This window comes from Piliocolobus tephrosceles, chromosome X (assembly GCF_002776525.5).
Source record: "Piliocolobus tephrosceles isolate RC106 chromosome X, ASM277652v3, whole genome shotgun sequence".
Lineage (NCBI taxonomy): Eukaryota > Metazoa > Chordata > Mammalia > Primates > Cercopithecidae > Piliocolobus > Piliocolobus tephrosceles.
In genome coordinates this window covers 6,062,089-6,087,942 of record NC_045455.1, presented here as the reverse complement: position 1 = coordinate 6,087,942, position 25,854 = coordinate 6,062,089, and the positions used below count along the sequence as shown (strand labels likewise).

The 25,854-nt window shown below is 37.1% G+C and overlaps 1 protein-coding gene and 1 long non-coding RNA gene across 2 annotated transcripts in view; both read right to left on the bottom strand.

Annotated features, from left to right (window-relative positions):
- Positions 1 to 25,854, bottom strand: part of FAM155A (family with sequence similarity 155 member A) — a 693,606-nt gene that overhangs the window by 597,591 nt on the left and 70,161 nt on the right. The window lies entirely within an intron of this gene.
- The window catches only part of LOC111546306, a 50,059-nt gene continuing 35,630 nt past the window's right edge, over positions 11,426 to 25,854 (bottom strand). The window contains exon 2 of the long non-coding RNA XR_002732726.1: positions 11,426 to 13,161. This is a non-coding gene — a long non-coding RNA (uncharacterized LOC111546306). The remainder of the gene's footprint in view (positions 13,162 to 25,854) is intronic.

Below are 25,854 nucleotides of genomic sequence, written 5' to 3'. Positions count from 1 at the left end.
TGAGAAAAACACTTACCAAAATTCTCTGAAAGCAGTTTTCCATGGAACAATTCTTTTTAATGCCACATTTTAAAATTCTGTATAAAATCTCTACCATATGTGATGGTTTCCCATTAAAAAATAATGTTTAAATTGTATGCAATATAAAATGTCAGGATAGATCTTTATTATCTATCACATTTAAAAAGAGGGTTTTCTTACATTTCATATTTGTTTAATATGAAGATTAAATGAGTACAGCGTACCTGGGTATGCATAAGCAAGGTAACATGAATAATTTACAGCTCCTTTAAGAAGCTCAATGTCATTAAGAAGATGAGACAAAGTACTAGTAAGGTAAGCAGTATATTGGCCATGTGTTTGTAGAAGCTATTTGACTATACTGTGGTTTTCATTCACAGAGTTTGACATATTTTACCTTGACCATATTCCAGTTTGATGGATTACTTTCAATTTTCTCATCAGAAACATGAACTGAAGCAAAGACAGCACTAGCAAATGTGAAACTATCTTGATATACATGATAAATCATACTTCAGAGTTATAAATCATACTCAGAATAAACAAACTCAAAAATAGTGCCAAAAAGACTAATGTCTTCGTTTAAAGCTAACATATGGCTAGACCTCAATTTATTATAGTACAATCTTGTAATTACTTTGCCATGGGTTAAATAAGCTAAAATTCTGATAAAATAATTTCAAGGATTTTCTTATTATTGTCCTAATTATATTCCTGTATTTTGAATAATTTTTCTAAAACCAAGTATTATTCTACGAAGATCTCTTATTTTTAACAAGACTACGAGTGTTTAGGCTTTGATTTCCTCATCATTTAAAAATATGAGTGTCACTCTTTTGTATAAGTGTACAGTCAACCATATTGTAAAGATCATGTTGTGTTTTTGATCCTGCTAAAGACAGATTTCTCCTTAAATTATCAACTTCAAGTATTTTAAACTATTAGTTAAATTAAGTCAGCCTGTTGTGCTTCTATTCATCAAACATTAAGTGTCTACTGTGCTCCAGAAACTAAGCTAGAAATTTTACTTTTTCATGAAGACGAGACGAACAGTTACTTCAATCATTTCTCTCAATATTTCCAATGGATTTAAGAAGGCTGATATACGGCAGCAGTAACCCTGTGTCAATTTAAATATGTATATTTGTATTTATGTGCATAGGTGTGCTACAGAGCTCCATTTCTGCATATCATGCTATACATTTTTCTCAATGGTTTAGAATGGTTTAGTGTCTGCTCTAACAGATTCAAGGAATTTATAAATCAACTAGGGAAATGAAGCCACAGGCAACACCACTGGATTCCAAAATCAACTTGAATATGATTTTGTTACGGTATTACTTTCCAATTTAGGACAAAATCCTAAGAAACTACATTCAGCAATTTTACAGTTAGATAGTATATGTTCCTTTATCTTTTCCTGGCTACATTAACTATGTTGGCCAAATTAAAACCTCTCTGAGACTAAATTGTTCATTAGTGAAATGGAGGTCAATATATTTCTTACCTAACGCCAGCATATAACTTTGGTTACTACATTCTCTGTAGTTCCATAATTCCTCCAGCAGCCATTTATCGAATTCCTATAATATGCAAGGCTTCAGTGCTAGGTAGTGGGGATGGAGAACTGGAGAAAATAGCCCTTTTTTGTTCTTATGGAGTCTCTGGGAATGGATCACTATTAAATTAGCCATGCTATGAAGGAGCTGAAACCCTTCTTTAAAAAGCAGCCTTAAATCTCAGCTCTTGTGGTTCTTCCTTCCTCTCTGCCGAGTCAGGAGGGCTCTTTCTTCCCTGATATCTCTATATTATGCACATGTGTCTTAGAGACCACATCATGCCACAGTTATAGATGTAAGTGCCTATGCTTCCCAATGAACTGTGAATTTCACTGAGATCAGAAACACAAAGCTAGACTCTAAGCTAAACAACATTTTAGATGCTTTCACATTTTATTTCATTTATTCTTTACAACAATATGGAAAAGTATTATGTTCCCCACTCAAAGATAAGGCAACTGAGGTTTGGATAAGCTGAATAATATCTCTGAGGTTAGTTAGGAAATGACCAAGCTAGGCTGTCAGAGCAGGTTAACTTTTATGCACCTGGCCTAACAGCCAAACGGTGATATTGTCGTCCTAAAGTGTCCTAAAATCACCCTAAAGTGAAAGTTGACCTTGTTTTTCTCTCGTGTCAACTGTACAACTTGCTGGCTTCAGCAGCAAGAGGGAAAGAGGACGTGGCATGGCCATCAGCTGTAGCTTTTGAAAGCAGTCAGGAGAGAACAAAACAAATGTACAAACTGAGCTAAATCTGGAACATTTTTAAAATCATTACTATCATTAGACACATTGATTTGGCAGAGGCAGAGGCAATAGAGGGCAGTGATGAATTGTCTCAGCTATGCAGTCAGACAGGCTAGGTTCTAGTCCTGCTCCATCTCTCATCAGCTGGGTAAGTTTCCTTGGGTACATTTTTTTAACGTCTAGGTACCTTGGTTTCCTCATCTGTGAAAAGCGATTAGTTGTTGAACCTATCTCAAAGCGTGACAATGAGAAGTAAAGGAAAAAATATACACAAATTGTTTCTGGCATATGGAAAGCTCTCAGTAATAATATCATTCTTAACACATAAAGAACAGGTCACGGATTTATACCAGCATGACAACGCGATGAACACTATCACTAAACAAGAGGATAGTCTGACTGATGAACTCTTAAACTGCACCATATGCATACTTATTAATTCATCTATTACATTAATTTCACAAGCATGTATTGAATACCTGCTGTGTGCTAGGAATCATGATAGATCTTATGAGCACAAAGTTGAGTAGGAAACAATTTCCTTAAGAACATGACAGATTTTAGGATGTACAAAAATGTAAATACATACTTAAAATACACATGACATGTGCTTTGATACAAATGCTGCAATATAAATTAATACCAGTTTTAGTGGTGGCTTAATAAAAATACTGAACATTGGCCGAACATGTTGGCTCATGCTTGCAATCCCAAAACTTTGGGAGGCCCAGGCAGGAGGATCGCTTGAGGCCAGGAATTGAAGACCAGCCTGGGCAATGTAAGAGGACCCTATCTGTACAAAAAAAAAAATATCTAAAAAATGAGCCAGGCGTGGTGGCTCATGCCTGTAGTCCCAGCTGCTTGGAGACTGAGGCGAGAAGATCGCTTGTGCCCAGGAGGTTGACGCTTCAGTTACCTGTGATCCTGTCCCTGCACTCCAGCCTGAGTGATGGAGCAAGAACCTGTCTCAAACAAACAAATGAACAAAAAACTGCTAACATTTACTGATATTTCTATATCTGGCAATTTTCCCAAAACTTCACATAAAGTATCCTGCATGGCTGTCGCAGCATCCTTATGAGGAAGATTTTATTATTGTACCCATTTTATAGGTAAGAAAATTATGTTTAGAAAAAGTTTAAGATTTGCCCCAGACAGACAACCTGGAGGTGTTTCAGTCAGAAGTTTGCCTCTTGAGCTTTATCAGCCAATAGCTAAGAAGTATAAAGGGAGATACACCTGTTGATATAATCTGGATATTTGTCCCCACTCAAATCTCACGTTGAATTGTAATCTGCAATGCTGGAGGGCCAGCCTGGTGGGAGGTGTTTGGATCATGGGGGCAGATCTCTCACGCCTTGCTGCTCTCTTTATGATAGTGAGTGAGTTCTCACAAGATCTGCTCGTTTAGAAGTGTGTGACACCTTGCCCGCAACTCTCTCTCTTGCTCCTGCATTCGTCATGTAAAGTGTCTGCTCCAGCTTCTGCCATAATTGTAAGCTTCCTGAGGCCTCCCCACAAGCTGATGCTGGAGCTATGCTTCTCCACAGCCTGCAGAACAGTGAGTCAATTAAACCCTTTTTCTTTACCCAGCCTCAGGTATTTCTTTGTAGCAATGCAAGAACGGCCTAATACATGCATCAATGCCTTTAAGAACAGAAATTTAATTTTATGTAAATTATAGGAAAGGGAGACAGTGGCAGTCATTGAAACTTGAGGGAAAAAAACTTTAAAAGGCTCCTTTACGTATGTTTATGGAATATATATGTTTAACAAAAGGTAAACATATTTTTACATCGTATTCCCAGAAATGTTCTTCCTTTGACTCTGTGACATTGTTCTTTCTGCCTTGTTCAAATTCTCTGCTGATTCATTTGCTGATGAATTAAAAACATAATTTAATAAGAGAGATTCAAATTGCACATTTTACTTTTTAAATAATTGCTTCAAATCCTGAGATGAGGGAGACCTGGGTAAATGAAATAACGTGTGAAAACACCTAGGAATTCTGGGGTGACTGTTTATTTAACAGGAGTGAACAGAGACACTTGGCTGCCAAAACTCCCCTGCAAACTGAGGCTGCATGAATGGAATCACAGGACTCAGAACAAAGGAAACGTCTGTCTTCCTCTATCCCTTGGTGTAAAGGAATGTATTTGGTGCATCATGCTTAAATCCGGTCACCATGTTTTAAGAAGGAACTTAATTAGAGTGTGCCCAGAGGAGGAAAACCAGAAGAGTGGAACATCTAATGTGATACTGTGTGAGGAGTGGTTAAAGAAACTGGGAATACTGAAGTTGAACTGAATTCTTAAAGGGGGTATGATCACTGCATTCACATTTTAAAGACCTGTATGTTGAACCGGAATTGGAACAGACATGACTCTTGATGGCAGAGCTAAAGTCAATGGCTGGCAGTTTGTTGAAGGCAGATTGCAGGCTAGGATTAAAACAGGAGTGGTTTTTTCCTCTGTTTGTTTGTTTGTTTGTTTGTTTTTGTGTTTGTTTTGTTTTGTCTTGTTTGAGTAAACTGCCTATGTTTAGAAGGGCCTAAGCACAAGTTTTCAGTGTGGACAGGAGATGGAGGCCATAAACCTTAGGGTTTCTCCCTATTCAAAGGCCCCATGACTCAGTTTCCATGCTGAACCCTCTTTCTTCTCTCCCCTCTCATTCAACAGGTCAGTAAGGGCTCCCTCAATCACCTGCTGTTAATCTATGATTCTCTGAAAACAGCCTGTGGCTCTCAACATCAGTTCTCACTATCCAACTATCACCTCCAAAACCTGTATGTATTAGCCATAAAGTCTCAGATTTTTGCCAGGATCAATTATTTTTATTAAAAAAGTATTACTATTTGACTGTTCTTAACCTTACCTTCTTTACAGTCAATAGTCAAGTTCTGCTGCTTCTTTCTTTTATAGGTCAAGATTTATAAGAAGCTAATTATTTCATATTTGGAATATTTTGGCTGAATTACTGTACAGAGATGAAATATTTTTGCAGCTTTATGCTTGTCTCATGCATAAATTTCACTGACTTTTCATTTTTCTGCTATGTATTATGATGATCTAGATAAGGGATGGATGTGTTTGCACTTGCATTCTTATAAAATTAATTCTAATATCCTAGTTTGTGGTTTCCTCTCAGGCCATTGTAATCCTGCCAAAGTTTGCTTAGAACCAGAAAGGGCTACCTCTAATATCACCTTCATGACTGCATGTGGAAAGGCATCATCACATCTTTAAGTCATTTTCTTTCCATATTTCCTTGAAGGAGTATCCAGTTCAGATCCTATACATTATCATCTCTGAATCACATTTATGATGATATTGCTTCCAAATTGGATCCAGTGGCTTTCAAACATTCCCGTATTTCCATGTGCCTTACAATGCTTACAATGAGTAGGGTGAAGGCGACTCACCTCCTATTCCTCCACTTGAAATGCTCTCCACTGTTCACATTCCCTTGGAGCCAACCCATTCTAGCTGACAAAGGTGCATTGATTCCTAGCTTGCCAAGCCCTCATTCTGTGCTCTGCCTTTTAAACTAAGTTTGACACTGAATTTTCACACATTAAGCTGAGATCTCTACACAGTTGGATGAGTTAATTAATCCTTTGAAGCTTCCCATTGAATCCCTTCTTTTACCCCTCTTATCTCCACCTTCTCCTAAAACCTCAGGAAACATATTTTTACTTATTGAACCAGATACAAACAACTCAATATTCCCTTTTCATTTCATGCTTGGAACCCTGAACTTGGACAGTCTCTGCTGTAAATGTTAAAGTATGCTTCCTCGTCTTAAGCCATTTGGAAAACAAAATTGCATTTTTAAAAGTTAGTATGGAATGTTTATCTTCATACAAATGTACTCTTATTACTTTGTTCTCTATCTCCAAGACATACTTTTTTTTTTTTTCTTTTCTGAATGTGCTTTACAATTGCTATTGCGGTTTTGTTGTGGTTGTTGTGGTTGTGGTTGTTCTTGTTGTTGCAGCAACACTGGTTTGTGGCCCGTGGCAATCTTCTACACAATTTACTGTCCTTAAGTTTAAAAACTGGCAGTTAGCCAATCTCAGTCTTCCCTTACACTTATATGTGTGATCCTTTCACTATTTGCAGTTTGCTTTCCCTTCTTAATTTCCGTATTTCACCTTCCACCCAACTAAACACTTTACCTTTCACTCGGGTTCTCCACTTTTTCACAGTTTTTGCTCGTGTTCAACACTGACATCGGGCACAATTTTTCTGTGCCTTAGAAAAAAAAGTCCTGTCTTTGCTCAATTTAACTTTCTGCTGTTTAATATAGGAATGATTAAAATTATGGTTATTTCTCACAGGTGTTGAAAGTATCCAAAGAGATAACGTATTTGAAAAGAGTTTTAACTCTTTTTTTTTTTCTTTTTTTTAAGACGCAGTCTCACCATCACCCAGGCTACAGTGCAATGGCATGATCTCGGCTCACTGCAGCCTCCTCCTCCCAGGTTCAAGCAATTCTCCTGCCTCAGCCTCCTGACTAACGGGGATTACAGGCGCCCGCCAACACTGGCAGTGGCTCACGCCTGTAATCCCAACACTTTGGGAGGCCAAGGCAGGTGGATCATCTGAGGTCAGGAGTTTGAGACCAGCCTGACTAACATGGTGAAACCCTGTCCTTACTAACAATACAAGAGTTTTAATTTCTGTAAAGTGTTAGGCAATGATGATTATTACTCTGTAACCATTTTACATGGGCCCCCAACTGACTTCATACTCTTTTGTGGTGCCTTTACTGATAAAAATCTGAGCTCTTGAAAAATGGAGACCAAGTTTTTATTCATCTTTATATTCTTAGCATTTAGTATATTGCTGATAACATCTTAGATGCTTTTTTATTGAATTAGATAATTAATATATGCTAAGTGTTTCAACAGTTGCACAAACTAGAACATAGGAGAAATGTCAAATACTTATCAAATTTATAGTGGATTTGCATCACTTTTTACTGGTGATAACACTAAAAATTTCTTCTTGTGCCAGGAGAAAACTAATCAGTATTGTCTATGCTAATATTATTATCTGATTATTATATGAAAAATGTCATTTTGTTTCTGTTTCTTGAAACCAGAGATGCCTCTGCAAAAAAAAGAATGTTCATTTTTAATTTAATAAATCCTTAACATACTAATCATTTAAAGACAACACAGGGTGCTCCATGAGAGAGTATCTACTTGTAGCAGAGGCTGTATTACATAAACCTTAAGAGATTTAAAAATCAACATTCAATTGAAGAAACAGCCTGAGTATGATTTATCGATTTTTTAAATCTGATCTACGTTTTAGATGTATACAAAATGTTACTTCAGTTTGCTCCCACCCCTACATATAAACTCTGTCTCCTTTCTGACTCTAGAAGCTATTTCACTCTATCCAGATCTGTTCTTCCCTTACTAATAGCATTACATATTTGAATTGTGTTTTGAGAGCATGATATTTGGTCTAATCACTTAAACATTTATCAGCAGCTCTCACTAATTGGCAGAATCAAAGATGTGCCAGCTTACTAGATCATATTAGAAGCACACCCCATCTTCAGGATCTCTTCTTTGCAGCACTTTATTTGGTGCATAATCTCATTTTGAGTTAGATGTCACTGCTATATGCCTCTAAAAGCTCTATTCTTTGACTGTAATTGTTTATTTAATTGCATGTTGCTGTTGCCTGCACTGACTGTAATCACTATGTGGACAACTAATACAGATTTTATTAATTATCAAACCCACACTGCCTAGCTCAGTAAAGTCTGTTGAATGAATAAATGAACCAAACACTGTTTTGTCATTGTTTTGTTTTATTTTTTGCATTAGTGCTTGGTTGGTGATAAAAAGTGTAAGGAAAGGCTAAGTTACACTTCCGAGGAATGGTTTTATAAGAAAATCTTATAAAAAACCATTTACTATGAGAGATTCCTCACTTCCTCTTCTACCCAGTACACTTTCAGAGCTGAGCTCCGGGAGGCAGTAGGGTTACTGTGTGCTGATTCCACACAACCGCTCCCCTCAGCGAGTGACTGAGAGAAGACGTCTCCTTCCAACAGCCATAAAGAGCTGCCAGCTGTACATAGTATTTTAGATGCCAAGCTGCATGGGATTTCAAGAAAACTTGTACACAATAGGATCTACACACACTTGTTTATTTTAGAAAACGAGATTTCCACAAAGACATGCAAAGAGTAGAGGAATAACTACTGCCCGGCTGACTTTTGATGATGGGTCTCAAGTAGAAACTGTTTTTAAACAACTGCAACAGGAGGTGAACGCATGGAAACTGCATGCTGCAGGTAACTAATGAAACAAGCAATTATCCTGTGCTATCATACAAAGGCATCCACAAATACCGGCATAGCTGTTCCTAGTTGTCAGTTCATGAAAATTTTTCCTAGTAAATTATTCACTCATTTTCTTCTTTATATGGAATAGAAACCTCCTCGGATTATCTTAAAGTGTCACAGATGAAACATGATAAGGTCTGTTCTGATCAATATTTAAAGTCAAATTAAAAAGAGGTTGCTCCAGTAAGAAAAAAAAAAATTCCCTCAAAAAGTGGGCTAAGGATACGACCAGACAATTGTCAAAAGAAGATATACGAATGGCCAACAAACATATGAAAACATGCTCAACATCACTAATGATCAGGGAAATGCAAATTTAAACCACAATGCGATACCACCTTACTCCTGCAAGAATGGCCATAATGAAAAAATCAAAAAACAGTAGATGTTGGTGTGGATGTGGTGATCAGGAAGTGCTTCTACACTGCTCATGGGAATGTAAAGTAGTACAGCCAGTGTGGAAAATTGTGTGGAGAGTCCTTAAAGAACTAAAAGTAGAACTACCATTTGATCCAGCACTCCCACTACTGGTTATCTACCCAGAGGAAAAGATATCATAATATGGAAAAGATACTTGTACATGTATGTTTACAGCAGTGCAATTTGCAATTGCAAAATCGTGGAACCAACCCACATGCCCCATCAATCAACGAGTGGATAAAGAAACTGTGGGGAGTGTGTGTCTGTGTGTGTGTGTGTGTGTGTGTGTGATGGAATACTACTCAGCCATAAAAAGGAATGAAATAACAGCATTTGCAGCGACCTGGATGAGATTGGAGACTATAATTCTAAGTGAAGTAACTCAAGTATGGAAAACCAAACATCATATGTTTTCACTAGGTGGGAGCTAAGCTATGAGGATGCAAAGTCATAAGAATGATACAATGGACTTTGGGGACTTGGGGGGAAGGGTGAGACGGGGTAACAGATAAAAGATTACAAATAGCATTCAGTGTGTACTGCCCGTGTGACGGGTGCACCAAAACTTCACAAACCACCAGTAAATAACTTACTCATGTAACTAAATACCACTTGTACCCCAATAACTTGTGGGATAAAAAAGAGATTGCTCCAGTGAGATGCAAAGAAATACCTATAATAATTGTTCCCCCTTACAGACTTTTTGAAGGCTGTACTTTGATAAAGTGGTTCTCAAACCTACAGAAACAAAGAATACTTTTCTGTCATCCTGGTGAACGTGTTATCAATCAGGATCTGACAGGCCACAGAGGACACTCAAACTGGGACAATGTGAGGAGGTTTTATTTACAGAGAGAGAACCGTGGGCAAGAGGTAGGGGTACCACGAGGTTTGGTGTAAAAGTCAGGCAGAGTGTCCCACAGCCAAGACTCAAAAGACAAGAGTACGGAGAGGGCTCAGAAAGACAGAAATTCACGGAGTCCCAGAGATGGTCTCTTTCGGAAGAGCAAAGGTTTTGTTGAGGACTTAGCCAGTACAAGGAATCCTCACAGGAAGGAACTTAACACAATAAATGGGCCGGGCACGGTGGCTCACGCCTGTAATCCCAGCACTTTGGGAGGCCAAGGAGGGTGGATCACCTGAGGTCAAGAGTTCGAGACCAGTCTGACCAACATGGTGAAACCCCATCTCTACTAAAAATACAAAATTAGCTGAGCGTGGTGGTGCATGCCTGTAATCCCAGCTACTCAGGAGGCTGAGACAGGATAATCATTTGAATCCGGGAGGCAGAGGTTGCAGTAAGCCGAAAACGTGCCATTGCACTTCAGCCTGGGCAACAAGAGCGAAACTGCTTCTGAAAAAAGCAAAATAAAAAGCCGGGCGCGGTGGTGGCTCACTCCACTCCTGTAATCCCAACACTTTGGGAGGCTGAGGCAGGCGGATCACCTGAGGTCAGGAGTTTGAGACCAGCCTGCACAACATGGCGAAATCCCGTCTCTACTAAAAATACAAAAAAGTAGCCAGGCATGGTGGTGGTGGATGCCTGTAATCCCTGCTACTTGGGAGGCTGAGGCAGGAGAACCACTTGAACCAGGGAGGCGGAGGTTGCAGTGAGCCAAGATCGCGCCACTGCACTCCAGCCTGGGTGACAAGAGAGAAACTCCATCTCAAAAAAAAAAAAGAGAGAGAGAGAAAGAGAGAATATATGCCTGACCTCAGGCTCTTTTCTCCCTCTCATCTCTTTCCAAGGCAACCACTTGTCTCACCAAAATGACTAGGAAACTCACTGAAATCTAACTCACTAAAGCTTAGAGTAGATGCTACAGGTCCACTCCCAGGAGCTGAGAACGGAGCAAAGAATGTTGGAAAGTAAATCTAGTGGGGACAATGGACGCCTGACGCATGTTCATTTCTGAGGTAAGGGCGTTGAAGTTCAGAGAGATTCATACCCTGAGTGGTAGACATACCTAAGAATGTTTATATAATCATTTCACGCTATTATTTCATTTGGTCTCCTATGCTTACTCCTGACCCACAAAGAAAATATTAGATTTATTATGTACATCTAATATTACTCTTTTAGGATAACATTAAACTACCATCACTATTCATTATTGAAGATGTAAGAAAATACCTTTAACCGGTTCTTTGTACACCCATAACAGAATATATTCTTATGTTGATGAGAAATCCATATATATGCATAAACATCAATTTTTTTCAATAATCTAAAACTCTGGCCTTAAATTTTTCCAATAATATATGCTTAAAGCTGAAAATATTATCATCACAGTTATATGATAAGAGTATCTATGTAATTGGTTTATTTAAAGATATAAACTTTATTAGAAGCTCTAAGGTAATGCAAAGTCAGACACATGGGTTGAGTCCCAAATATGCCTTCTGTTCTCTTTATGATTCACTGTTTATGTGTCTACAGTTTTACACCCAATGACACCAAACTATTGTTACATGGGTCGCGGTAAAGCAATTAATCAGCTAACACCAATATTTCCATGTATTTTTCTGACTTTCAGGGAATGGAATTGAGAGCTACCTGACTCTTGCTACATTCTCATAACTAGTATATCATTTATTCTAGTAAACGAATAAGTAAAATTAAGTATTTCTGAAGTTATGTTTTTAGAAAAAAAATACTACTAGTCTAAAACCTCTTGCAAACTAATACATTTGTCTCATAGAAAATACTTAAAGCCATTCTTTCCTGAACACTGCAGTGTATGTGCTTGAATAATAAGTGCATCTACCTATAAATAATAAGTGCATCTACCAATCAAATCTTCCTAGGTAATATAATTTGTTTTTTAGACCTTGATAATTTCATTCATCGTTATGAATTATGAAGCTTTATCTTATATTACATCCTTATCCCCAGGTTAGATGTGCACCTGCCAACCCACGGTTTGCATGAATTGTCCCTTGAATCTCTCAGAGTCAGCGTGTCCTGAGTTGACTTCACCATTTCTTTAGCTTGCCCAGCAGAGCCACCATCTAGACATTTGGGTCAGTCTGTACTCTGGATGTCATCCTTAGCATTTAAATCCTCTTCATCCTCCTTGTTGGAATCTTGTGTATTGTAAATTCTTTTTTTCTATTTTCTTCATCCCATCATCCCAAAATTAGTTTATCCTCCCTGTTTTTCAACTGGATCACTATAACAGCCTCCCAGTTATTATCTGGGTGTCTCATTTTGCCCTTACTCATCTGTTTTCCATATTTGGACCCAAATTTTTTTTTAAGTCAATCTAGCTGATAACAAAGTTTCCCTTTTCAATTTTTCTATTTGGGACATTCAGGTCTGACATCATCTCTCTCTCCCTCTTCTTCCTGCACTGGTGGATCTTGTTGAATAAATGCACTTTTCCAAATGTGTTCAAGTCACTACCTTTCTTCTTGCAAAAGATATCTTTCTTCCTCTCTCTTTCCATGGCCTATCTCCAGTTGAAATTTGGATTCACTCTAGCCCTTTCCTCTTGCAGTAATGGTTCCACGAATGTCCAGTTGTTCCTCATGGGTGATAACGCAGCACTTGGAATCTACCGGCACATGGCCACAGCCATTACATGGTTCTGTTGAACATGTCCATGTCACCCACTGCAGGGCAAGCTCCAGAATGCAGGGGCTTATCTGGAGGACCCCAGTAGCTAATTTAGCAGCTAGAACGTATCTGCCAATCAATGGATGCAGTTTGATTGTATCCTTTTTTATTATTTTTTTGTCACACAGATGGAAGACTTGCCCAATTGCTGAAAGACAGTGGCAACCGGAAAGCATTCGTGAAAAAAACGTTAACAGTATATGATAATTACTGAAATTCTGGCCTGGAGGTTGGTCATAATAGAAAACAAATATGGTTAACCTAGTTAAGTTAATGGAACCTCAATTAGATTGAAGAGAAACTCCAGTGTCTGTCACAAGTGCCATTCTGACTGTGGTGAGGAAACTGTCAGGGGGTGACACTGAGTTCTGTGTGACTTGACCACTCCCTTGGGTTGCCGTGGAGTGGATCACAGGCTTATCTGAACTGGACCAAGAGAAGAAATAAGAATTAGGACACACGGTGAAATAACAGGAGGAAATTTTGTGTGTGTATACAAAGTAAAGGACAAGAGAGATCATGATATTAAAATTTATATTTTAGTGGCTTGGCATGAATTTACTAAAATTAGATTTTGATAAGACTGTAATTTCTACTCCACAATTTAATTACAACAATAAGTACAGAGTGAATTTCACAATTTTTTAAAATCTCTTTTGCTTTAAAAAGTACTTCATTACTTCATTACAATTGGGTATGAATGTCGTCAGGCAATTCCTGTCTCAAAATCACACAAAGTTCCACCTTACAGGATAAAATCTTCATAAACAGAGAGTTTATTGTTTGGAAACTCTGCTTACTTCATCTTTATTTCATCATTTCTTTGTCAGTCTAGATCATGGGGTATACAGGCTAGGAAAAGCACATAGTGAGCAGTGGCTACACGCCAAACACTATCACCTTTTTGTTCTTTTTTAAGCATCAAAATCATCCTAAAATAGAAGCAAACATTATTTTTCCATTTTACAGATAATAAAACTGAGACTCAGATTCTTTTTCAGTGTGATATAGCTACCAAGTGGCAAAATCAGAACTGGCACCCAGGTCCCTGAGCTGAATGCCCACGCTCTCTGCACCACAATATGCTGCCAGGGAGTTGGTCATATTCACTTAAATTCCTGGTAAATTGTAATAATCTGGACAGAAACTTGTCAACCAACTATTATTTCTTGAGTTACATATATAGGCAAAGAAGGATAAAATAAACTAAACTTTTGTTTAGGAAAATTAAAACGGCAAATTGTGCTGTTCAGGACTCATTCACTCCCTGTACACTGTACACAATATTTGAAAATGTTCAATAGTACAGGTTTACAGTGCTGCCTCCATAAAATTACTGCTATCTTACAATGCAAAACCATCAAGACTCATAAACCATAGACTAATTTAGGAAACTAGAGTGATTCAGACATAATATTTAAGAATTTTCCTGAAGCATTTACAGCAATGGCAACCATCAATGTTTATTAAGTACTTTATAGCAAGCACTGCTCAAAGTCTTTCATGTGTATTTACACATATAACTTGGCTAAAATAAAATAAAAAGTATTAAACATGACTTATGACAAACAACATTTACAGAAAAAAGAATAGTACAGTACATACAATATGCCAAAATTAACCCTTAAATAGGCAACAAATTGAAGAAAGCCTAAAGGGCGGATATTAAAATATTAAAAAGACATTTTATTTTGGAAGCTTAGATGAAAGCATTTATAGAATAAACTATACATCATATAATTAATTTAAATCTGTTCCATAAGTAATCATTTATCAGTCATCTCCTATATGATGAAGCTTTACTGATGATGATGAAGATAAATTGAATAAAACAGGGCTGAAATCTTTATGTCAGATCACATACACATAATTCACTAACAGCAACATGAAATGAGTCATGGCAAGATGTGTCTATTGCATAGTTATTAAAATAGCATAGCAATTCTGCATACATTTATGTGAATAAAAGAAGCAGCTGTTTCACCATGTTCATAGTTAACCAAGGAGTGTTAATTTTTAGCCATGTATGGGTACCATATTAAATGGATTTGGGAAAAACATGCATAGAAAATGGGTGCAGGTTAGAGCCTTATTTTAGAAGTCTTTTAGTTATATAACATACAAGGCTAAATAAAAATCTATAAACATAGATTTATAACAATGTTACATCATATTAAAAATACAGGATTCTTATTCTCTAAAGAGCTTACAGCATCATTAGGAAAAGTCATAAGACAGTAGAGCAAAAACAGCATCTGATCCTAAGATCATACTGCAAGGAGATGGTGAAAACTACCCACAAACCTAAAAATGTTATTAGTCTCATATACCTTTTAAAAAGGTTGTAAAGGTGGCAAATGGAGAAATAAAATCCCCCTTTTCCTATTTATTTTGCTTATTTAATGTAGAAAAAATGCAAAGTTATTAGTATTCAGGTTTGTTGCAGCTACAGTAAGATTGCTGAGAATGTAAAATGGTAAAAATGTTTTTGCTAAAAGTTTGGCAATATTTATCAAATATTCCCTACATCACAATCCTGATTTTTAAAAAAGACAAAAACTATGTACCTGTCTATCATATCAATCTAGCTAGCTAGCTATCAATCATCCATGTCTTCAGTCTATAGTGATTACTCCTGGGGCATGGGTGATTATTGTTTTAGACTTTATACTTTTGTCAAGTTTTCCATAAGGGCATGTAATACTTGTATAATTAGATATGTTTTTAATGCAGAACTCCCAAAAATACTAGCTTAGTGTATATGATGATCCTTTGGTTCTTCTAATGGATATTTTATTTTTAAAATTCCTTTTGCAGTAAGTCATAAAAAGAAGTACATTTGTACTCAGAATTCACAAAAACATAATGCTGTGAAAAAATAATAATGAGTTTACGAAGAATCCTTACATCTGAAGCACATAAAACACAGACTCGCACTTTGGGAGGGTGAGATGGGTGGATCACTTGAGGTCAGGAGTTCCAGACCAGCCTGGCCAACGTGGTGAACCCTGTCCCCCCGGTCTCTACTAATAATACAAAAATTAGCTGGGTGTGGTGGCAGGCACCTGTAATCCCAGCTACTCAGGAGGCTGAGGCAGGAGAATTGCTTCAACCTGGGAGACAAAAGTTGCAGTGAGCTGAGATCACGCCATTGTGCTCCAGCCTGGTCAACAAGAGCTAAACTCCACCTCAAGAAAAACAAACAAAAAAAACAGACTCTACAAATTTGCTATGATTTTTTTTAAGTTACAAAAAGAGCTGAAGTCAGTTTCAAATTAAATTTTTATCAATATGCAAATGAGGCACATAAGTGGAATTTTAAAATGTGCAGTACATCTGAAAACCTATAAACACATTTTTATTTCATTAAGTCACACTTGTGTTTAGAAAGTTTGTCACTGAGATACTAGCTTAGCAATTTAACTCCAGAGTACGTGGACACTGCACTTACAACGTTGTCCCACCCTGGCTCTGAGGAAGCTTCGGTTGAGTCACAAGAAAGCAGGTCTTACTATGCTCAAAGGCCAAGAAGCTATCTCAGAATTTCGTCTTTCTTATCAAGTACACTACTAATCCTATTTGATCCATACTAAAGCTTTGTAACCTATCATGACGCATACTTTTAAAATCTTTACAAACGTAATGCTGGACATGGATTATTTTAATACCATACATACGACATTTAGTAAAATTATAATAGATTTTTCCTCAAGTCCATGACACTTTTCAGGAGAAATAAAGACAGAATGTGAAAGTGTCGAAGTGTCACTTAGCAATACTCACAAGATCCACTTCTCCCCCACAAACAGATCTTTATAAAACACAAACTTGTAGAAATTTGTAAAATGTACATCTTGGTATCTGAGCCTAGTAAGATCTGCTCTCCTGTGGCTTATCACAAACTTCCTTAGGGACAAAATGGGACATTGTAAGTGCGGAGTCCACATACTCTGACATTGAATTGCCAAACTACTATCACAATGACAATCTTTCTAGACACAAGTTTGACTTAATGAAATAAAAATGTGTTTATAGGTTTCCAGATGTATGTTAGTTAAAGTTCATAAACGAGTGAAACACTTATGTCACAATCACAGTACCTAAAGGCTTTGGTGATATCCTGTTTTATAACGTACACAAAATTACACTTTTTAAGCTTAATTCTTTTTAATCGTTTTGTTTATTTGTTTGTTTAGACACAGGGCCTCACTCTGTCACCCAGGGTGGAGTGCAGTGGCAAAATCATAGCTCACTGCAGCCTCCCAAAGCACTAGGATTACAGGTGTGAACCACTGAGCCTGGCCTCTTTTTAATTCTGTAGCTCCAACATCCTTAATTTGTAAACAATATTTATGGACATCAGTGAGACTTGTAAATACAATCACATATAAAACCTTTCTTTTATTTGGTAAGATCAAAAGTATCATTTTTTGGTAATAACTTATGTAGTTTGACATTAATAAGAGACAGTTGAAGGAATACAGAAAATAACGATAAAGTTTGTTCTGTGCCCTTTTAACTCAAAGTGATCCACTTTATTTCAACAGGAGAGCGGGGCTGTTGATTTTTCATACCTTCCATATTATGCCGCAATGCCAATAGAAGAAATACTTATCTGTGAATATCTTATGTGTTGATAAGCACTCTCTACAACAACAGTGAAAAATTCACACTGTCAACACTAGAACTGATTATGATGCAAGAACTGGCCCAACATATAGCCAGGCTATGCATTTAGGGTTAGGCAATGCCATCTTAATGTATTTATCAAATAAAATGATTCCACGCACCCAATACCATGCAAAATGCTATTCTGAACATTTTACTTAATCTATTTTAAAGACACCAGCTGATGCCAGGTACAGATCAAGTCTCTCCTGCTTCTATTAAAAAGTAATGCTACTTCAATTAAGAAATAGGTTTATGTCAAAGTTTTAATATTAGTATTTCTTTTTAAACCTCAGCTTCAAACTTTCTGTCATTAACATGTCATAAGTTTGAGTCAGACCTAGTTATTCTGAATCAATTTCTACTCTGATTTTGGGTTATAAAGTCTCTTCCACCCACACAGCCTATTATGAATTCTGGTATCCAGACACAAATAAACCCACTTCAACTTAACTACTTTCTTTAGTCTCTAAATTGACAATGAATCACTAAAAGTTTTTATTTTATTTTAGTCTTTGAAAGTTGCTTGAAATTGAAGAATAAAATGCGTGTGAATATGAATTTTACTAACTCATATTATTCACTCTTATTTCGGATGAGATCAAGCACCCTCAGGGTGGTACGTCCAAAGACTTACGAATTTTCTTATTTCACAGCAAGGTCAAATGTAAACCATTCCAAACAGGAGAGAGAATTTCACTGTTTTAAAATATGTTCAGGAAAAAGAATTACATGTCTTATTTATGTAAATTATTCCCACAGCCAATTTATATGTAACCTACAGCCAAGTCATACTTCACCTAGATCCACAGGACTGCAACTTACACCTCATTTCCTGTTACATGCCCTTGGAAATGCAGAACAAGAACAGCTGCCTGCCACTTTTACATTCAACACGAAAGGCCCTGGTTACACCTCTAACTTGACTTTTCCTTTCCAATCTAAACCAGGGTTATTTTCCTGTAGGCTTTTGACTTGTCCCTCTTGAATAATTGTTGAGTCCTTTTTTCCCAGTACTATTAGAATTGCTCAGCCCTTGAACTGGAAAGAGGAACACAAGGTATGATAATGTTAATGATGATAGGGTAAATCTATTGTTTTCTAACTAGCATACAGTGTTTTTTTCTTCATTGCAAGAATGATAACACTTTAACACTATGTCAAAATATTATGTTATTGAAAAACAAAAACAACTTTTTCGCCCATCAAAAAAAAGAAAAAAATAAGAATCCTACTAAAACCTGATATGTAATGCCAGTTTCTACAAGTATTCTTAAAATCCACATAATTGAGTTTAAAAAAAAAACCCTACTATCCCCATTTCCTACCTATAGGACATCAGAAATAATGGCAGCTCTATCACAGCATCATTGTAAGAATTTCAGATACTGTAAAGCAAAGTTCTACCACATAGGAAGCACTGAATAATTATTTTTATCTGTGCTCTTTGAGCTACAAGGTAAATGTCTGGACAATGTAGTCATGTCTAAAGCTATGTTTAAATTGCACAAAATAATTGGTTTATGTTAATAAAAAGCAAATATTTTTCTGAACAAGTTCTTTTAACATTGAAGAGATATGAAAATCTTTTGATGTACTGATTACCTTTTGACAGAGTATAATAATGAGGATAAAAAGAAAAAAAATTTAAGAGGCACATTAATGTGTATACACATTAATTTCATAAGATGTTTATTTGCATACACAAGTAATTGTAAAAAAGAATAGACATTAAGTAAAATGGGTAAAAATTAGCAAAGATAATGTTAGACACATGCATTTGCAGTTTCTATTCAGAATGCAAGCATAACTACAAACCATGCCTCTGTTTCTGGATAAAATAAAATATAGCCACGCTAAATTTAGGTCAATCTCATTTTCTCACTCTCAGGCAACAACAACCAAACACAAACAAACCAAAAACATCAATGCACATCTTGCAGAGAAAGAGGGGGAAAGCCACTGATCTGGGGAAGGGAAAAACTACAAAGGCTCATCATTCACATGTAACTTACTGAGTTAGGCGTTTTTGTTTTTTTTTTACACCTTAACTCAGAGAATGGAAAGTGTCGTTAAACAAATCAGTCCATCCCTCTCTAGTTTAAAGTTGTCCTTTCTCCTAGAACCTCACAGTCCTACCATTTTAACAAGTTAGGTCCAAATTGCTGGAAGAAAAGTCCTTTATGCTTTTCTGTAAAAAGCTACTCTCTTCAAATCAGCTCCAAATTCAGAAGGCAGAAGGCTTTGTTCTTCCAGGATCTCCAGGTATTCCATTTATCTTAGCACAACGCTGTATACAATAATTATCATTGTTGTTATCCTTAACAATTAATACCATAGTTTATATAGCATTTAAATTTTACAATTTGTAAGCAAAGTTATCACACGTTAGCTATGAATGGAAGTTTAACATACATTTCCATTATTTCACTATCATGCCCCTTGAACATAAAAGAAATTATTCTCTAGTTTCATCTCAGTAGCATTGTGTTATGTCAATAGCAGTGAGGAATAATCCCCAAACACCAATCTCTTGCCTTGTTAAACAAACATTTTTTTTCTTTCTTTTCTTATCATCTGTTTGAAAATGGAGAAAAATCACCTATCACAGCAGATTGAATACTGCTAGGCTTAAGGTATATCAATGTTGATATTGGTGTCTTATTGTAGTCCTAAGCCACTATTTTTTTAAGAAATCAAATATTGATGGTTAAGGCATTTTTTAACAATCCAACAGGTTTAATGCTAATATAAGGTAATCTTTGTGTGTGGTGATGTACAAATTAATAATCCCCCTTAAATATATCTCCCTCTTCAAATTTAAAGCCATAATTACAGGATTTCATTTCATGTGTTTTATGTCGTTTGGATCTGCTAACTTCTTGAGCCCTGTAATAAATTCACAATAGTTTTTGTTCACGTCAAATAACATCCAATTCGTCAACATTTATCTTTTATTTTTCTGGGATTGCTCACCTACATTCATGAAGTTGAATTTTGGAGGCCTTGATGTAATACTTTTGTATAATGTTTTGTTTTAAGATAATCTTTTTGCCTTCATTATTTTTTTTTTCCAAGGGAAAAAGATTTAATATAAAGATTCAAATACCACATCATGACAAATGATACAAATTTGTTAAGTATCATTTCTTCCCTTTTTTTTTGTAGTTTCAGCACATTGCGCAGGATGGCCTTGAACTCCTGTGCTTTTTGTTACTGTCCCCTCCTGTTTTCCTACTACATTGATGGGTTGTCTTGACAGGTGTGGCCCTCCCAAGATAGTATAGGAAGTTTACTCTTAGACAAGCTAGGACAATATAAGTTCTAAAAAGACTAGTCAACTGCAGTAGTGAGGTGGGTGGGGGAGGTAGAACAAGGAATTCTATCTGTAACTGACTGAACAATCAACTGAAGTAACTACATTCAGAGGAGCCTTTTTTAAACACACCCTTTATTAACATCTAGGTAAATCTGTAATATTCCTTGCTCCTCATCCCCAAGTATGCTATTAGCTGTCCATCCTTCTGGGTATAAGTGTATTTTCCAGTTTTACTTGATTTTTTGATGTGTGCTGGGGGAGGAAAGCATATTGTTTCTAGTCACCCTAGAGTGCTAAAGCACATTATTTTCCAGTAATTCTCTCAAGAAAAAAGGGGTAAAACCCTAATAGACTCAAAGCATGGAGCTGGAGAAATGACCAGTGATGGACTGAGCTTTCTGTTTCTTAAAGAAGTGAAAGTTGCTAAGCCAGAGGAGATGAACAACTTAGAGGCTCAAGAGGAAGAGTTTTCTGAGCTAGAGGAGCTGGATGAAGAGGCCTCAGGGATGGAGGATGATGGAGAAGATACCTCAGGGCTGGAGGAAGAGGAAGAGGCCTCAGGGATGGAGGAGGAGGAGGAAGAGGCCTCAGGGCTAGAGGAGGAAGAGGCCTCAGGGTTAGAGGAGGAGGAGGAACAGACTTCAGAACAGGACTCAACCTTTCAGGGTCATACTTTGGTAGATGCAAAACATGAAGTTGAGATAATCAGTGATGGCATGGAAACTATTTTCATTGACTCCATAGAGGATTCTGAGCCAGAGGAAGAAGAGGAAGGAAAGGACTCTGAAATAGGAAAGGTAAAGACTACCTCCCTGCCTGAGAAAAAAGAAGTCTCACGTAGACAAAAAGAAATTCCCTTTAGTTATTTGGTTGGGGACTCTGGGAAGAAAAAGTTGGTGAAACACCAGGCGGTACACAAAACCCAGGAGGAAGAGGAAACAGCTGTGCCCACGAGTCAAGGAACTGGCACACCCTGTCTGACCTTATGTTTGGCCTCTCCCTCAGAGTCACTAGAGATAGGTTATGATGAGCATAAAAAGCATTCACATACAAATTTGAGTATTTCAACAGGAGTTACCAAACTTAAGAAAACAGAAGAAAAGAAACACAGAACTCTGCACACAGAAGAACTAACATCCAAAGAAGCAGACTTAACACAGGAAACAGAAGAAAACTTGAGAAGTAGTGTGATTAATAGCATCAGAGAGATAAAAGAGGAGATTGGAAATCTGAAAAGTTCCCATCCGGATATCTTGGAAATTAAAAATTCAGTAGATGATCTAAGTAGCAGAATGGACATACTTGAAGAAAGAATAGACAGTCTAGAAGATCAAATTGAAGAATTCTCTAAGGATACAGTGCAAATGACCAAACAGATGATTAGTAAAGAAAGGCAAAGAGATATAGAGGATAGATCCAGAAGTTGCAATATTCGTTTGATAGGAATTCCAGAAAAAGAGAATAATGAGAATGGGGCAGAGGACATAATTAACGAAATAATTGATGAAAACTTTTCAGAACTAAAGAAAGGTTCAAGTCTTGAGATTGTCAGTGCTTGCCGAGTGCCTAGTAAGATTGATGAAAAGAGACTGACTCCTAGACACATCTTGGTAAAATTTTGGAATTCTAATGATAAAGAGAAAATAATAAGGGCTTCTAGAGAGAGAAGAGAAATAACCTACCAAGGAACAAGAATCAGGTTGACGGCAGACCTATCACTGGACACACTGGATGCTAGAAGTAAATGGAGCAATGTCTTTAAAGTTCTGCTGGCAAAAGGCTTCAATCCTAGAATCCTGTATCCAGCCAAAATGGCATTTGATTTTAGGGGTAAAACAAAGGTATTTCTTGATGTTGAAGAGCCTTCATTATTTTCTAAGCGTTTTTATTTTCTCTTATTCGATGTGAACAAATGATTGAGAGGTACTTAATATCACTTTTCACTGGTCAAGATTTACTTATATTTAGCATTTTGCAAGAGTTAATTATATTCTGCAATTTCAACTCCATCTAAAATTTCTGTGAAATTCGTATTTCTTCCAACAGCTATTAATAAGTCTGAACGTATTACTCTCGCTGCTTTATTGATCTTTTGTGTCTTTCCCCTTCCCTGCATGCTGGTGTTACTTCTCCATGCTGTTAGTGGAGTCCTTCCTCCTTCACCAATCATAAAATACCTCCCTGCTATCTTCCCAACAGTCCCCATCCCAACTTATTCTCCGTGATGTTATCAGAGTACTTTTCTACAATATCGTTCTGAATTACCAGTTAGGCTTACCTGAATACAAAACGTAAACGACACCCCTCTAATTACAGAATGAAGAAAAACTCCTTAAGAGAGAATACTAACCTCTGGCACATTCACACTCTTCCATCATCTTATTTTACCATATTTTACACGCCCAATGCTTCTGTTATATTTATACCCTTATTCTCCACAAAACACCAAACTTCCTCAGCCATTTCCACAAACGTATGCCCTTCACAACCTGAAATGTATTCGAGCTGCTCATGAACCCCATGCACGTTTCAAAGATCATGGCCACCAAAAAGCTTTCTGAGCCAGGTGATCGGGTTTCCTTCCACCAGATCCCCTTGCTCCCTTGACTCTGACAGGTCAGCATGACGTTTTGTTTTTTTAGTTTTACATTTCTATTCCGCATCAAATCCCATTTTTCTTTTCTTTCTTTTTTTTTTTGAGACGGAGTCTCGCTCTGTCGCCCAGGCTGGAGTGCAGTGGCGCGATCTCGGCTCACCGCAAGCTCCGCCTCCCGGGTTCCCGCCATTCTCCTGCCTCAGCCTCCCCAGTAGCTGGGACTACAGGCCCCGCCACCACGCCTGGCTAATTTTTTTGTGTGTTTTTAGCAGAGACGGGGTTTCACCATGTTCACCAGGCTGGTCTCCACCTACTGACCTCGTGATCCGCCCGCCTCGGCCTCCCAAAGTGCTGGGACTACAGGCGTGAGCCACCACGCCTGGGTAATTTTTTTGTGTTTTTAGTAGAGACGGGGTTTCACCGTGTTCGCCAGGATGGTCTCGATCGCCTGACCTCGTGATCCACCCGCCTCAGCCTCCCAAAGTGCTGGGATTACAGGCATGAGCCACCGCGCCCAGCCCACCTCCCATTTTTCAATCCCAGTCTGTATAAACATTTGCTTAGTAAATAATCCACAAATACTTATTAAGTATGTAAGATACATGAGTCAGTGTTCTGGGCACTGGGGCTTTAACAATGAACAAAACACATCATGGACATTCCAGTCTGGTTGAAGAATGAATGAAACTCACAAGCTAAAATATTGTTGATTTTCAGATTTTATATTCGAAGATAAATTCCACTTAATTTCTTTTCAAATATCTAATTTCAGGGAAGATAACAACAATGAAAGTAAAAAATAATATTTTATTAATCCAAAGAGTCAATCCTATATTTGAATGACAAATGTGGACCATACTTCTTATTTTTCTATACTTGACCTAAGAAAACTTTCAATGGAACCAATGAAATTCATTTTAATCTAAATGGCCCAAAATGGCTTTTCTTTTCTACATTTGAAAAATGTGAAAGCAATTTGCACCGATTTAAAGAGCATATTCCATTTTCCTCAACTTGGGATCAGCAGATTGTATTCAGGTATATTGCTATGCTATGAAAACCAATATTTTTGGCCACAGAGACATGATGATGTGTAATAAAGGATTCATAATTTTCCCCATGATTTAGGCTTTCTGGTTTCATTCTTTGGAATATGGGGCACTATGGCATCTGTCCATTCAATAACAATGAGTAGAGATTATCAATGGTTGATTGCAGCCAATTTTAGTTTTGTGTATTTTCTTGTCCTTTGCATGCAAAATTACTTTTCAGAGGGCACAATTAGTAAAATGTACATTAAATATATGTTGCCAGTTTAGTATGCTAACTTCTTCTCTCTAGAGGTTAATATATTTTCCATTCAGAATTGAGACACTATTTATAAAACTAATAACAAAAATTATCTAATATATTAACAGAATTTTCTAAAACTAGAATTGCAAAATGTTATATTATAATATTATTTTGAGGTAGCACAATTATCATCAATCTCTTCTTTCCTTCCCTCATCAATCTCTTCCTTCCCTATCATCTTATATATCCTTCCTTTACTTCAATTCTTTTATTTATGTTCCTCACCTTTTCTTCTGAATTTTGAAATATATTTAAGAAGCAGATTAACAAGTGATATTACAATTTTAATTTATTAGAAAAAAAACAGTGACTTCAGACTGAAAATTCTATCAGTTTGGAATGTATTTACAGTTTTGTCTTAAGCATTTCTAAATAGAGTTTGCCACTGTGAGATAAGACAATACTTTATTTGCAGGCTAAGTCTTTCTGGCTAAGTCCTACTTTGAATATAGTCTGTAATCCATGAAGCCCTGGCAATAAGGAAAAACAAACTGCCCCCAAATATTGTAGAACAAAATGCAACTTTTTCAAAATAGAAATAATAGTCAACACATACATCGTAGCCTTTTGAGCACCTATATATGTCAGGAATATTATGTTTTCTCTTTTAAGCTCACAAGTGCCTTATAGTCTCATTGTAGAGAAAAATCAAGCCTTAGAAAGCCCTGTATAATACAAGTCCTGTGACCTGGAAACTGCAGAGTTAGTAGTCCACATCGGCTTGCTCATTGCCCAAAGCCTCTGTCCTTAAACACTGTATATCCACTGTCTTCTACTTAGTACCTATTCCACACACAGCAGATCAAGGGAAGCCTTGCAAAAAAGACTGTGGCGTCACACATTTGCTGTAGTGATTTTAACACCTCCGTAGGGATATGAAAGCATGCATCACGAAATCTTAAAATATTATATTGGTTTAGCCACAGACTCCTCTCATTGTGCCCTATTTACAGCTTCTTTTACGAGACTGGCTCAGCGGAAGATCCCTTGTAGGTACAGCTGTGAATGTGACATGCCTGTAAATGAGGTGGTATGTGGGAAAGTGCTCACTGAGCTCAATGCCACGTATATGGTATACACTCAGTAAACACCAGTTTCCTTGAATCTTTCTTTTCCTCGTATATTTGAACATGGGAATGATGAAGTCCGCTTTTCTACATCCCATCCCCCAAACACCACTGAC